General features: G+C 45.5%; 2 non-coding genes and 1 pseudogene across 2 annotated transcripts; 2 read left to right on the forward strand and 1 right to left on the reverse strand.

Annotated features, from left to right (window-relative positions):
- Nucleotides 1–1,495: 1,495 nt before the first annotated feature.
- LOC118145216 (U5 spliceosomal RNA) lies at nucleotides 1,496–1,611 on the forward strand. The gene has a single exon (XR_004730344.1). It is a non-coding gene; the product is annotated as a U5 spliceosomal RNA (small nuclear RNA).
- Nucleotides 1,612–4,958: 3,347 nt separating this feature from the next.
- LOC144577555 (peptidyl-prolyl cis-trans isomerase A pseudogene) lies at nucleotides 4,959–5,714 on the reverse strand (annotated as a pseudogene).
- A 5,864-nt stretch (nucleotides 5,715–11,578) lies between these two features.
- LOC118145215 (U5 spliceosomal RNA) lies at nucleotides 11,579–11,694 on the forward strand. Its single transcript, XR_004730343.2, has one exon. It is a non-coding gene; the product is annotated as a U5 spliceosomal RNA (small nuclear RNA).
- Nucleotides 11,695–13,841: the final 2,147 nt, after the last annotated feature.

The following is a 13,841-nucleotide window of genomic DNA, read 5'->3' on the forward strand; positions in this document are numbered from 1 at the left end:
CTGGGATTCACACCGAGGCCTTTGCCTCCGGAATTCTCTGAATTGCTTAAGTCTCTGGTCTCAAATGCCCCAAGATCCTCCTTTGGAGGCCTCTCTGGCAGGGAGCTTGGGGGAGGACAGAGGGACATTGACTTAACTCTGCCAAAGGGAAGGAATTAGACTCCCATCCCCTCTCCCTACTCAGAACCTTCATTAGAGAAAACCCCAGAGTGTGGCCTCATGGTCACAAGCAAATCTAAGCACAGACCGTTGTGCTTAGACCGACACACTGCACACACTCCTACTCTGCAGGGCTTTCTGAGGAAGAAACTTCTCCTTCTGCATCCAGGCTGGAAAAAGGGAAAATACAAAAATTAGCCAGGTGTGGTTTTGCGTGCCTGTGTTCCCAGCTAATTGGGAGACTGAGGTGGGAGGATTGCTAGAAGGAAGTTTTCTAATAGTTGGGGGTAAGAGGGGCAGTTAAGGTCAAAGGAATGGTTAATACAAATTCCAGATAGTGACTACCCATATAGCGAGAGGGGTATGATGGGGAAATGGGCCAATGAGGGATTCAAGGATGTTGACAATATACTTTTTGAACTGGATGGGAGACATCAGTGTTTTATTACTTTTCTTTGAATTATGTATGCATATAGACTATATACATTATTTGCCATACATAGTTAAAAATCTTTAACATGTTCCTATTTTTATTTTAGAGACGGGTTTTTTTTTTCTTTTTTTTTTTTTTGAGATGGAGTTTCGCTCTTGTTACCTAGGCTGGAGTGCAATGGCACGATCTCGGCTCACAGCAACCTCTGCCTCCTGGGTTCAGGCAATTCTCCTGCCTCAGCCTCCTCAGTAGCTGGGATTACAGGCGCGCGCCACCATGCCCAGCTAATTTTTTTTGTATTTTTAGTAGAGACGGGGTTTCACCTTGTTGACCAGCATGGTCTCGATCTCTTGACCTCGTGATCCACCTGCCTCGGCCTCCCAAAGTGCTGGGATTACAGGCTTGAGCCACTGCGCCCGGCCTAGAGCAATTAGCCGGGTGCGGTGGTGTGCTCCTGTAATCCCACCTACTCAGGAGGCTGAGGCAGGAGAATCGCTTGAACCCGGGAGACGGAGGTTGCAGCGAGCCGAGATCGCACCACTGCACTGCAGCCTGGGTAATAGAGACGCCGTTTCAAAAAAAAAAAAAAAAAAAAGCCTGGGCAGCAAAGCCTCCGCTTCGCCTCCTAAAGGTTGTCCCAAGAGCACCGTGTGACTGCTAGGGTATTTCCGGAGTCTAAAGACGATTATTCAGATCTCATTTACATACCCAGAATACACTGCAAACAGTATCGTTTTTCCGAAAAAAATTTCTATATTGCTTGACCTTTCTAAGTATAAGAATGTTATATGCAGAATTGTTTTATGTAAACTTTCTCAGGTAGTAACTCTTGGGATAAATAGATACCATCAGTGTACTAGGAGTTGCAGTTACCCGAGAAATGAGTTACAGGACTACGTGAGTATACTCTGGTTTCTCTTCAGATCGCATAAATCTTTCGCCTTTTACTAAAGATTTCCGTGGAGAGGAACAATTCTGAGTTTTTATTCAATTTTTTGAGACCTTGTTTCGGCAAGGCCACTTATGATGTTTTAATAACAGAAATGATCTTAAGGTATTTTTATCTTATTACTGCTTACTGAAACTTGTGGTGGATCTTAGTGGTCTGTTATATATAATTGAAACGTTGCTTAGCAGGGTTAACGATTTCCGTGGAGAGAAACAGTTCTGAGTCTTAATCCAATTTTAAGAACCGATTTCTTAATCCAACTTGATTCATTTTCTTTGCAGCACTATCTGGTTGAAATACAATTCGAGGTATAGGTGGAATTTTTAATTTTAAAAGCCACATTAAACAAGTAAAAAGAATGGAAAAATCCAGTAATCAACCAAAATGCTATCATTTACATTTGTAGTAATTATAATAATTATTGAGATGCTTTACATTATGTTTTGCCCATACTGTAGTCCTTGCTTTGGTAGGTAGGGCTAATCTTATTTTTTATTTTATTTTTTGAGACAGTTTTACCCTTGTCACCCAGGCTGGAGTGCAGTGGGGTGATCTTGGCTCACTGCAATTTCTGCCTCCCAGGTTCAAGCGATTTCCCTGTCTCAACCTCCCGAGTAGCTGGGATTACAGCTGCCCACCACCATGCCCGGCAATGTTTTTGTATTTTTAGTAGAAATGGGGCCATGTTGGCCAGGCTGGTCTCGAACTCCTGACCTCAGATGATCCACCCGCCTCTGCCTCCCAAAGAGCTGCCATTACAGGTGAGAGCCACTGCACCTGGCCTAATCTTATATAAATAAGAGACCATGCACTTTCTTATCAGCTCTTTCTGCAAGCCATTATTTGTTGGAGTCACTGCTGCATTCCAGAAGTTTCTTTTAGTATGAATCTTCAGCTTTTTGTGCTACTTATTTTGGAGAACGTTTTAAGATTTTCTACACCTAAAGCGTTCTGTATATGCAGTGCCCTTACAAAATGCCTGTAGGTAACTGAACTCCAGGATATTGCCAGCACATGCACCCCTGCCCCTTCCTGGCTGCAATCTCTCCTTAGCCTATAGAGCCAGACACTAACCTGACTTTTGAGGTAATGTGTTTTTTTTTGTTTTTTTTTTTTTTGAGATGGAGTCTCGCTGTGTTGCCCGGGCTGGAGTGCAGTGGCAGGATCTCGGCTCACTGCAATCTCCATCTCCTGGGTTCAAGCAATTCTCCCGCCTCAGCCTCCTGGGTAGCTGGGATTACAGGTGCGTGCCACCGCACCTGGTTAATTTTTTATATTTTTAGTAGAGAAAGTTTTACCTTGTTAGCCAGGATGGTCTCAATCTGTTGACCTTGTGATCAGTCCGCCTTGGACTCCCAAAGGTCTGGGATTACAGGTGTGATTACCGTGCCCGGAACCTTTTTGTTGTTGTTAAAACAGGATCTTATTCTGTTGCTCACACTGGGGTGCGACGAAGTGATCTCGGCTCACTGCAACCTCAGCCTCCCAGGTTCAAGCGATTCTCCTGCCTCAGCCTCCTGAGTAGTGGGACTACAGGCGTATGCCACCACACCCAGCTAATTTTTTTTATTTTCAGTAGAGATGGGGTTTCACCATGTTGGCCAGGCTGGTCTTGAACTCCTGGTCTCAAGTGATCCGCCTGCCTTGGCCTCCCAAAGTTCTGGGATTACAGGCAGGAGCCACTGCACCTGGCCTAAATTGTTAGGGATATAACAGTTTTGAGAGTTACTATTAAAATACACAAAATATTCATCCTTTGCATCTATTTGAACTTATATTGTAAGTTATCTCAAGAAAACTGTAGACATGATCTTTAAAATGTGCAAGAGGAACATAAATTTTCAAAATTCTTTTAGGATTTAAGGGAAGAAGATACTTGACACCGTGACTGCAGCGGGTGGGCCTGTGGTCAGAATTGAACACTAAATGGAAGTTGCACCCTCTTGTGGCCATCGCGGAGGCTGCAGCAGAAATTAGCAAGGAGTACCAGAAAAGAGGCAACCCTGTAAAAGGAGCTCAGACCTAAGGACCCCAACTACCTTCCCTATAGGGAGAATCTCTCTCTACTGCAAAATTTGAAAGGACTGAATGTTGCTTCTACAAGAGAATCTACTTCTTGTAACTGAGGGCCCTGGCATCTGTTTCTATTTCACAACAAATAGAAACCAGAGAAAAATCTACAAGAATGATTTAACATTAATCTATTAGGGTAGGCCAAGCACTACACCTGTAAGGCTCGCACCTGTAATCCCAGCACTTTGGGAGGCTGAGGTGGGAAGATTACTTGAGGCCAGGAGTTCAAGACCAGCCTGGCCAACATGGTGAGACCTACTAAAAAAACAAAAACTAGCCGGGTGTGGTGGGGTGCCCCTGTAATAATCCCAGCTACTTGGGAGGCTGAGACAGGAGAATTGCTTGAACCCAGGAAGCGGAGGTTGCAGTGAGCTGAGATCGTGCCACTGCACTCCAGCCTGGTGACAAAGCGAGACTCAGTCTCAAATAAATAAATAAATAGAAGTCCCATTAATCTGTTAGTGTAGATCGATCAACACTATAAGAGATTAGAGCAGAATCATTTGGCAGTCCCATGAATGCATAAACATACTTGATAAATTTAAACATCTATCCATTTTATATATAATATATACATACATATTTAATATATTTATATAATTTAACTTTATTTTTGATACAGAGTCTCGCTCTGTCACCCAGGCTGGAGTGCAGTGGTGCTACCTAGGTTTACTATAGCCTCCACCGCCCAGGCTCAAGCAATCCCCCCACCTCATTCTCCCAACTCATCCTCCCACCTCATCCTCCCAAGTAGTAAAGACTACAGGCTCGCACCACCACACCTGGTTAATTTTTGTACTTTCTTTTTGTTGTTGTTATTTAGTCTTTTTTTTTTTTTTTTTTTTCTTGAGCTCAGGATTTTGAGACCAGCCTGAGCAACATAGGGAGATCCTGTCTCTTTTTTTTTTTTTTTTTTTTAAGGGGAAAAAAAGAAAAAGAGGGAAAAAGGAATATTACTTCATTCCTAAAATGGGTTTCAATAATGGCCAATCAATATTTTGAGTGTTTAAAGTTTTATGTGTTTAAAATGGAGACCTCTATTGTGTTTATTTGTTCTGGCTCTGAGTTAATTTTTTTTTTTTTTTTTTGAGACGGAGTTTCGCTGTTGTTACCCAGACTGGAGTGCAATGGCACGATCTTGGCTCACCACAACCTCCGCCTTCTAGGTTCAAGCAATTCTCCTGCCTCAGCTTCCCAACATGCCCAGCTAATTTTTATATTTTTAGTAGAGACGCGGTTTCACCTTGTTGACCAGGATAGTCTCCATCTCTTGACCTTGTGATCCACCCGCCTCCACCTCCCAAAGTGCTGGGATAACAGGCGTGAGCCACCATGCCCGGCCTAGTCTTTATTTCGTAATCATAAACTTAACTCTACAATCCAGCTAGGCATGGAAGGGAACAAGGAAAACACGGAACCCAAAGGGAATTGCGGCGAGAGCACAGATTCTAGGATACTGTGAGCAAACGGGGTGGCGGGAGCTCTCCTGAGCTACAGAAGGAATGGTCTGGTGGATAAGATAAGACACAAGTCAAACTTATTAAAGTTGTCCACAGTCAGCAGTGGTGATCTTGCTGGTCCTGCCATTCCTGGACCCAGAGCGCTCCATGGCCTCTGCAATACTCATGCCTCTTTCACCTTGCCGAAGACCAAATGCTCGCCATCCAACCACTCAGTCTTGACAGTGCAGATGAAAAACTGGGAACCGTTTGTGTTGGGTCCAGCATTTGCCATGGACCAGATGCCGGGACCTGTATGCTTTAGGATGAAGTTCTCATCATCAAATTTCTTCCTGTAGATGGACTTGCCATCAGTGCCATTATGGCGTGTGAAGTCACCACCCTGACACATACACCCTGGAATAATTCTGTGAAAGCAGGAACCCTTATAACCAAATCCTTTCTCTCCAGTGCTCAGAGCACGAAAGTTTTCTGCTGTCTTTGGAACCTTGTCTGCAAACACCTCGAAGGAGACGCGGCCCAAGGGCTCACTGTCGATGGCAATGTCGAACACGGTGGGGTTGGCCGTGGCTGATACTACAAGGCTCCAGGCAGCGGTGCTGTCTGCAAAGCCAATTTTTGTACTTTCTTTCGGAACAAGGTTTCACCATGTTGGCCAGGCTGGCCTCGGACTCCTGGGCTCAAGCCATCCTTCGGTCTTGGCCTCCCAAAGTGCTGGGATTACAGGCATAAGCCACCAAGCCTGGCTATGTTTTAATCTTATTAACATAGGAATAGATAGGAATCCGCTTATTAACCTAATGGAGAATAACCACCAAAAACATCACACGTAACAGAAAGTGTTGTAAACTTTCCCTTTAGAATCTGGAAGAAGGCAAAAATGACAGTATCACTGCTTCCATTCAGTTTTGACTAAGGGCCTTGCCAGGAAAGTAAAACAAGAAAAGTCGGTGGGGGGTGGGAGGTGGGGGTGGTATAAAGAATAGAAAAAAAAAACAAAATCAGTATTATTCTCAGTCAATGTGATCATCTTCAAAGAAGATCCAAAAGGATTTGGAAGTATACTGTTCAATACGGTAACCACTGGCCACATGTGGCTATGAGCATTTGAAATGTAAAATACACACTGTGTTTTGTTTTTTGTTTTTAGATGGAGTCTCGCTCTGTCACCTAGGCTAGAGTGCAGTGGCACAATCTCAGCTTAACCTCCGCCTCCTAGGTTCAAGCAATTCTCCTGCCTCAGCCTCTCGAGTAGTTAGGATTACAGGTGCATGCCACCATGCCTGGCTAATTTTTTGTATTTTTAGTAGAGACGGGGTTTCACCGTGTTAGCCAGGATGATCTCAATCGCCTGACCTCGTGATCCACTTGCCTTGGCCTCCCAAAGTGCTGGGACTACAGGTGTGAGCCACCACACCCGGCCACAGACTGGATTTTAAAGATTTTGTCTGGTTCTGTCACCCGGCCTGGAGTGCAGTCGCACGATCTTGGCTGATTGCAACCTTTGCTTCCCAGGTCCAAGTGATTCTGCCACCTCAGCCTCCTGAGTAGCTGGGACTACAAGAGTGAGCCACCACACCTGGCTAATTTTTGTGTCTTTAGTAGAGATGGGGTTTCACCATGTTGGCCAGGCTGGTCTCCAACTCCTCACCTCAAGTGATCCACCTGCCTCAGGCTCCCAGAGTGCTGGGATTACAAGAGTGAGCCACTGCACCTAGCCAGCTAGGAAATTTAAAATGGCATATGTGGCTCACATTATATTTAAATTGCATATGTAGGCAAATAGTAAATTATTTGAATTATAACAATCAATTAAAGCATTAATCTATCATTTATAATAGCAGAAAATACTCCTTAGATATTAGGTACAAAATTTTAAAAGGTCTCTATGAAGTCAATTATATGGTTTATAGAAAGATGTAGGCCGGGCCTACACTGTAGTCCCAGCACTTTGGGAGGCCGAGGCGGGTGGATCATGAGGTGAAGAGATCGAGACCATCCTGGTCAACAAGGTGAAACCCTGTCTCTACTAAAAATACAAAAATTAGCTGGGCATGGTGGCACGTGCCTGTAATCCCAGCTACTTGGGAGGCTGAGGCAGGAGAATTGCTTGAACCCAGAAGGTGGAGGTTGCGGTGAGCTGAGATCGTGCCATTGCACTCCAGCTTGGGTAACAAGAGCGAAACTCCATCTCAAAAAAAAAAAAGAAAGAAAGAAAGATGTAAATAGGGTACAGTGGCTCGTGCCTGTAATCCCAGCACTTTGGGAAGCCAAGGTGGGCAGATCACTTGAGATCAAGAGTTCAAGACCAGCCTTGCCAATATGGTGAAACCTCATTTCTACTAAAGATAGAAAATTAGCTGGCTTTGGTGGCATATGACTGGAATACCAGCTACTCGGGAGGAGGCTGAGGCATGAGAATCATTTGAACTCAGGACGTGAAGGTTCCAGTGAGCCAAAATGGCGCCACTGCACTTTGGCATGGATGACAGAGCAAAACTCTGTCTCAAAAAAGAAAAAAAAAGTAAATGAGTAAAAGATATAAATGAAAAGACTGGTAGACTTGGTGTCATAAAGATGGGATATTGTTCCCAATTTAATCTGTAAGTTCAAATCAATTTCAATCAGACATTCCAACAAAGGTATATTATATTCTGCATATTTTGGTTTCTAGGTTGTTTCTTTGATGGTGTTTTGTTTTGTTTTTGTCACCCAGGCTACAGTACAGTGGTGCCATCATAGCTCACTGCAACCTTGAACTCCTGGGTTTAAGTGATCCTTCTGCCTCAGCCTCCAGAATAGCTGGGACTACAGGAGCGTGCCACCATGCCTAGCTTTTTTTTTTTTTTTTGGTAGAGATAGGGTCTTGCTATGTTGCCGAGGATGGTCTCCAACTTCTGACCTCAAGCAATCCTGCCTTGGCCTCCCAAACTGCTGAGATTACTGGCATGAGCTACTGTACCCAGCCTCTAGGTTATTTCTTTTCTTTTCTTTTCTTTTGAGACCAAGTCTTGCTGTGTCACCCAGGCTGGAGTGCAGTGGTGCGATCTCAGCTGACCTCAGGTGATCCACCAGCCTCGGACACCCAAAGTGCTGGGATTACAGGCGTGAGCCATTACGCCAGCCTGGTTGTTTCTTAAATTAAATATTAGCATGAATTCTTGCTGGAAATGGAAGTAAAAGCCACACCATAAACAATGGATCAGGGGTGAGTCCAGGCTTTGGAATTACAAGTTCTAGAAACTCTGTGACCCTCTATGGAGACTGGCATGGCTAAAAATAAGTAAGCTTCCTTTCGGTTCTCTAAACAGTGAGAGCTGTCCAGGACCCTTCCAGAGTGAAGCAGAGCAAAGGCCCGCAGATGAATATCCCCTAAAACCCAGGAGTATGGAAATACTCTCTCCCAAGGCTCAATCCAGGAAGAGCTCAGTGACCCACCCCTCAGCCTGTCCCCTTAGCCCCTTGCTAAGTCCTATCAGGTATAGCTATTATCTTATGGTGAGAACTTTGCATCTTCATGGGTCTCTTTAACTTCCCATTACACTGTGAAATAAAACAGATGTATGTTACTTGGCACAGTGGCTCACGCCTTTAATCTCAACATTTTGAGAGGCAGAGGTGGGAGGATCCCCTGAGCCCGAAAATTCCAGACCAGCATGGGCAACATGTCTCCCAACATAGGGAGACCCCCATCTCTACAAAAAATTTTTTTTAAAAATTAGCCCAATGCGGCTCACAGACTGTAGTCCCAGATACTCAGGTGACTGAGCCAGGAGGATTGCTATGGCTGAGGCAGGAGGTGCTTAAGCCCAGCAGTTTGAGGCTGCAGTGAGCTGTGATTGCAGCACTGCACTCCAACCGGGGTGACAGAACCAGACTCTGTATCAAAACAAAAACAAACAGGCCTGGCTACAATAACCTTCCAGCAGTCAAGGAGATGACCGTCAGCCAGTACCCCTATAGAAACCTCCTCAAGGTCTTGGGGGCATTGCTCTCAGAACAGAGCTTCGATCTTATGAACAAGTCTCTGAACTACTTCCCCTGGAGGAGGATCGGCACCAAGGATGGCCTCAAGCAATAGTATTTCTTTTTTTTCTTTTCTTTTTTTAAGACGAGTTTTCACCATGTTGGTCAGGCTGGTCTTGAACTCCCAACCTCAGGTGAGCTGCCCGCCTTGGCCTCCAAAGTGCTTGGATTACAGGCGTGAGCCACCACACCCGGCCGAGCAATTGTATTTCTTTGAGATGCCCTCCTCCCCCATGGACCCCTGGATGTTCCCCACGTGGCCTGCCAAGAGTAAGCAGCAGTGTGTGAAGTGGGGAACTGGCACAGCCCCCCACTGCCCGCCCCCGCCAGGGAGGCCTGGGCTGCAGCCAACTGGGTGATGACTACCCGAGAGAGACTGGCTTCCACTTCATCATCTTGAACCAGGGCACTTTGGTTGCAGGCCTCAAGTTCTGAAGGTCAGAGCCAACTCCAAGTCATGGAAAGGACTCAGTCAGGACCACGGGGCGGCTGCTGCGGCTAAGCTGCTGGGCGTCTCAGAACTTATCTTATTTTGTGTTCCACATCGTGGTTTTGTATTTTGGTTTATACATTTGTAGAATTAAATCACATTGTCCTTGTTGTGGAGGGAAAAAGCATGCAAGGAAACAAACAAAACCAGATGGATGTTTGCTTACCAATGAGCCACATCAAAAGAAGCCAGCACAAAAGGCCACATGTTGTATGCTTCCTTTTATATGAAATGTCTAGAACAGGCCTATTAGAGACAGAAAGTAGATTAGTGGTTGGCAGAGGCTGAGTGAATGAGCAGATAGGAAGTAACTTCTAATGGGTACTGTTTCATTTTTTGGAGTGACAAAAACATTCTGGCTAGGCACGGCGGCTCACACCTATAATGCCAGCACTTTGGGAGGCCAAGGCAGAGAGATCACTTGTGGCCAGGAGTTCAAGACCAGCCTGGTCAACATGGTGAACCCCTGTATCTACTAAAAATACAAGAAATTATCTGAGCATGGTGGCAGGCGCCTGAGTTACCAGCTACTCGGGAGGCTGAGGTGGGAGAATCTCGAACCTTGGAGATGGAGGTTGCAGTGAGCCGACATCGCGCCACTGCACTCTAGCCTAGGGAGCAGAGCAAGACTCCGTCTCAAAAAAAGAAAAACAAGAGACCCCAAACAAACAAAAAAAATTTAAAATTATATTGTGGGAATGATTATACAACCGTGAATATACTAAAAACCAACGAATTTTATAAATGGGTGGATTTCATAGCTTTAAAATTATATCCAATAAATCTGTTTTTTAAATGTATTAGACAAATTTAAATTACATGCATGTCAAATATGATTGACTTGCTAGCAAAGGAGCAGCAAGGTGAAAAGAAGGTTTTGCTTCACATTAAGGTGTGAAAATTGGGAAACAATGTTTACACCAGTGGCTGGAAAAATCGTAGAGCTGTCTGGGCATGGTGGCTCAGGCCTGTAATCCCAATTCTTTGGGAGGCCGAGAGGGGTGGATTGCTTGTGGCCAGGAATTCTAGACCAGCCCGCACTGCTTTCCTTTCACTGATTGTCCAGTGAGCCCATTCCTTAGGAAGGAGTTCCCGGTAGGCTGGTCAGAGCCAACAGTGTAGCTGTGAGGACAGGACAGCACTATTTTTTTAAGTTATTATTTTTTTGTAGAGACAGCAGGTCTCGAACTCGGGGCCTCAGGCGATCAACAGGTGTTGAGTCAGTGCACCAAGCCGGACAGCACATTTTTAAAGCACAGGGTAAGGAAACACGAGGTATGAAACTGGTATAGCCAATAGCAGCGTCCAGTGGGGCAGGAAACCTCAAACGGAGAGCTCAAGCTCCAATTTTAAAAGGGACATTGCCAGGCATTCTCAAATGGTATACAAAAGTCAGCATATCCCCGGAGTGCATGGTTAAAAATTACAACAAACGCCCTTGTGCCCACACAGTTTAAAAAAAGGAAAACTGCCAAACTCTTAAATCTCTGTGTGCCCTTCCCCAGTCACACCTCTCGCTCCCCACCTAAGGGAGGAACCACTATCTTGAATTCTGGGTCAATCATTTACTTGTGAATTATTTTTCCTCTTTCAATTTAATAGCAGTCTTTAAAAGAAATCAAACTCAGACTTAGAAATACACAAAACATATAAGACCCGAGTCTCCGACCAGGAAGAAGTTCTTTTCCAGCCAGCCAGTCCTCGGCCTCGCCCCCTAACGGTGACAAAAGGCACTCAGTGAAATCCTCCACGCCGGAATCAAAAGATTGATCCGATTATTTGCATACCCATAATGCCCTGCTCACAGTACAAATTTAAAACGGCAAAATTAAACATTTTTATTCTACGCACATTTTGTTAAAATTAGACTCTTCTTGCAAAATAATCTGAAAAATTTTTTCTAGGTGCAGAACCTTGGCATTAACTAGTCACCATCAACAAACTAGGAGTTTCTCTTACCCCAGAAGTGAGTTACGGACTTATTCCTCATACTCTGGTTTCTCTTCAGATCGTATAAATCTTTCGCCTTTTACTAAAGATTTCCGTGGAGAGGAACAACTCTGAGTCTTAAACCAATTTTTTGAGGCCTTGTTTCGGCAAGGCTACGTTCAAGTGTCTAAAAGTAGATTTGATGTTAGTGTACTGTCAGAGTTTTTGTTACTTAATACTTATCACTAGAGCACTCATAATCATGGTTTGTGTTTTGGGCGCTTAAGCTTCGCGATTAATATGAAAGATTGCTTTGATGCGGGGCGGTGTTTCACACCTCTAATCCTACCACTTTAGGAAACGAAGGCTTGAAGATTACCTGAGTCAGGAGTTCGAGACCGGCGTGGTCGACTTGACAAAGCCCTGTCTCTACTAAAAATACAAAGCATGGTGGTAGGTGCCTGTAAGCCCAGCTGCTCGGGATACTGAGGCAAGGGAATTGCTTGAACCCGGGGAGTGGAGTTTGCAGTGAGCCTATATTGTGCCACTATGAGGGAGATTGTGCCCACTCCACCCATTAAAAAAAAAAAACGGCTGGGCGCGGTGGCTCACACCTATAATCCCAGCACCTTGGGAGGCCGAGGCGGGTGGATCATGAGGTCAAGAGATCGACACCATCCTGGTCAACAAGGTGAAACCCCGTCTCTACTAAAAATACAAAAATTAGCTGGGCATGGTGGTGTGCGCCTGTGGTCCCAGCTACTCGGGAGGCTGAGGCAGGAGAATTGTTTGAACCCAGGAAGCAGAGGCTGTGGTGAGCCGAGATTGTACCATTGCATTCCAGCCTGGGCAACAACAGAGAAACTCCATCTCAAAAAAAAAAAAAAGAAAGGCCAGGCATGTGGTGGCTCACGCCTGTAATCCCAACACTTTGGGAAGCTGAGGCGGGCGGATGAGGTCAGGAAATCAAGACCATCCTGGCCAACGTGATGAAACCCCATCTCTACTAAAAATACAACAATTAGCTGGGCGTGGTGGCACATGTCTTTAATCCCAGCTACTTGGGAAGCTGAGGCAGGAGAAGCACTTGAACCAGGGAGTCAGAGGTTGCAGTGAGCCGAGATCCCACCACTATACTCTAGCCTGGGCAACAGAGTGAGACTCTGTCTATAAATAAATAAAATAAATGTAAAACTGACCACAAGGCATACTAGTTTCATTTGGGTTACGATTTATTTGACAAATATTTATGGAGAAGCTTCTCTGCCAGGCCTGGATATACAGGGGCAGTAAGAGCCCCACGGTGAACTCTAACACATTGCAACAAGCAGGCAAATGAAGCGAGGCAAAGGGCTGCAGGAGAGAGGAGGGAGCCTCATGGAAGTGACTGGGCCCTTGACACACTGAGAAATGTTCCACGGAGAGGCGCCAAGAGAGTGCGTCCCAGGCTGTGATGGACAGACTTCCTTCTGAGTTTTTTGGTTGTCGTCTGTGGGGGTCGAAGAGTCCCAGAGTCTGTGCTCCTCCTGTGGCTAACACTTATTCACCGAGGAGCTGTGCAACTCCTTGCCTTCTTCCCTCCATGTGGGGGGTGCCTCCAGGAGGTGAGAACATGCACCCTCCTTCCAGCTGAAAATCCAGGTCCCTCACCTAAATCATGGCAGGCCAGCGTCAGGGACCTCCAGATGAAATGCACTAAAAGGGACGCAGAGTGGCCTCTGAGCTGTTTACACCAAACATCTCTAAGTAGTCAGGGGGAAACATGAGGCCAATCCACAGCATGAGTCACTCTGCAGGACAACTGGTCTTGTCCCTTTCAGAAGTGTCAGCACCACGGGAAACAGGAGCAGTTGGGGCTGCTCTGTAACAGGGGGAGCAAAGAGAAGTGACAACCAAGGTGTGTGAGTCATGGCTGGATCTCAGATCAGGGAAACACAGCTGAGGAGGACATTGTTGGGACAACTGGGAACAAATGATAATGGGTTATATATGAGATCCTAGTATTGAATTTTCTTCTTCTTTTTTGAGAGAATCTCATTCTGTCGCCCAGGCTGAGTGCACTTGGCCCACTGCAAACTCTGCCAGCCTGGGTTCAAGTGATTCTCCTGTTTCAGCCTCCCAAGTAGCTGGGATCACAGGCATGTGCCACCATGCCTGGCTAATTTTTGTATTTTAGTAGAGACGGGGTTTCGCCATGTTGGCCAGGCTGGTTTCAAACTCCTAACCTCAAATAATCCACCTCAAATAATCTCCCAAAGTGCTGGGATTACAGGTGTGAGCCATGGCACCCAGCCTGAGGCCAACATGGTGAAACCCTGTCTC

The sequence above is a fragment of the Callithrix jacchus genome, chromosome 8 (assembly GCF_049354715.1).
Source record: "Callithrix jacchus isolate 240 chromosome 8, calJac240_pri, whole genome shotgun sequence".
In the NCBI taxonomy this organism is placed as follows: domain Eukaryota; kingdom Metazoa; phylum Chordata; class Mammalia; order Primates; family Cebidae; genus Callithrix; species Callithrix jacchus.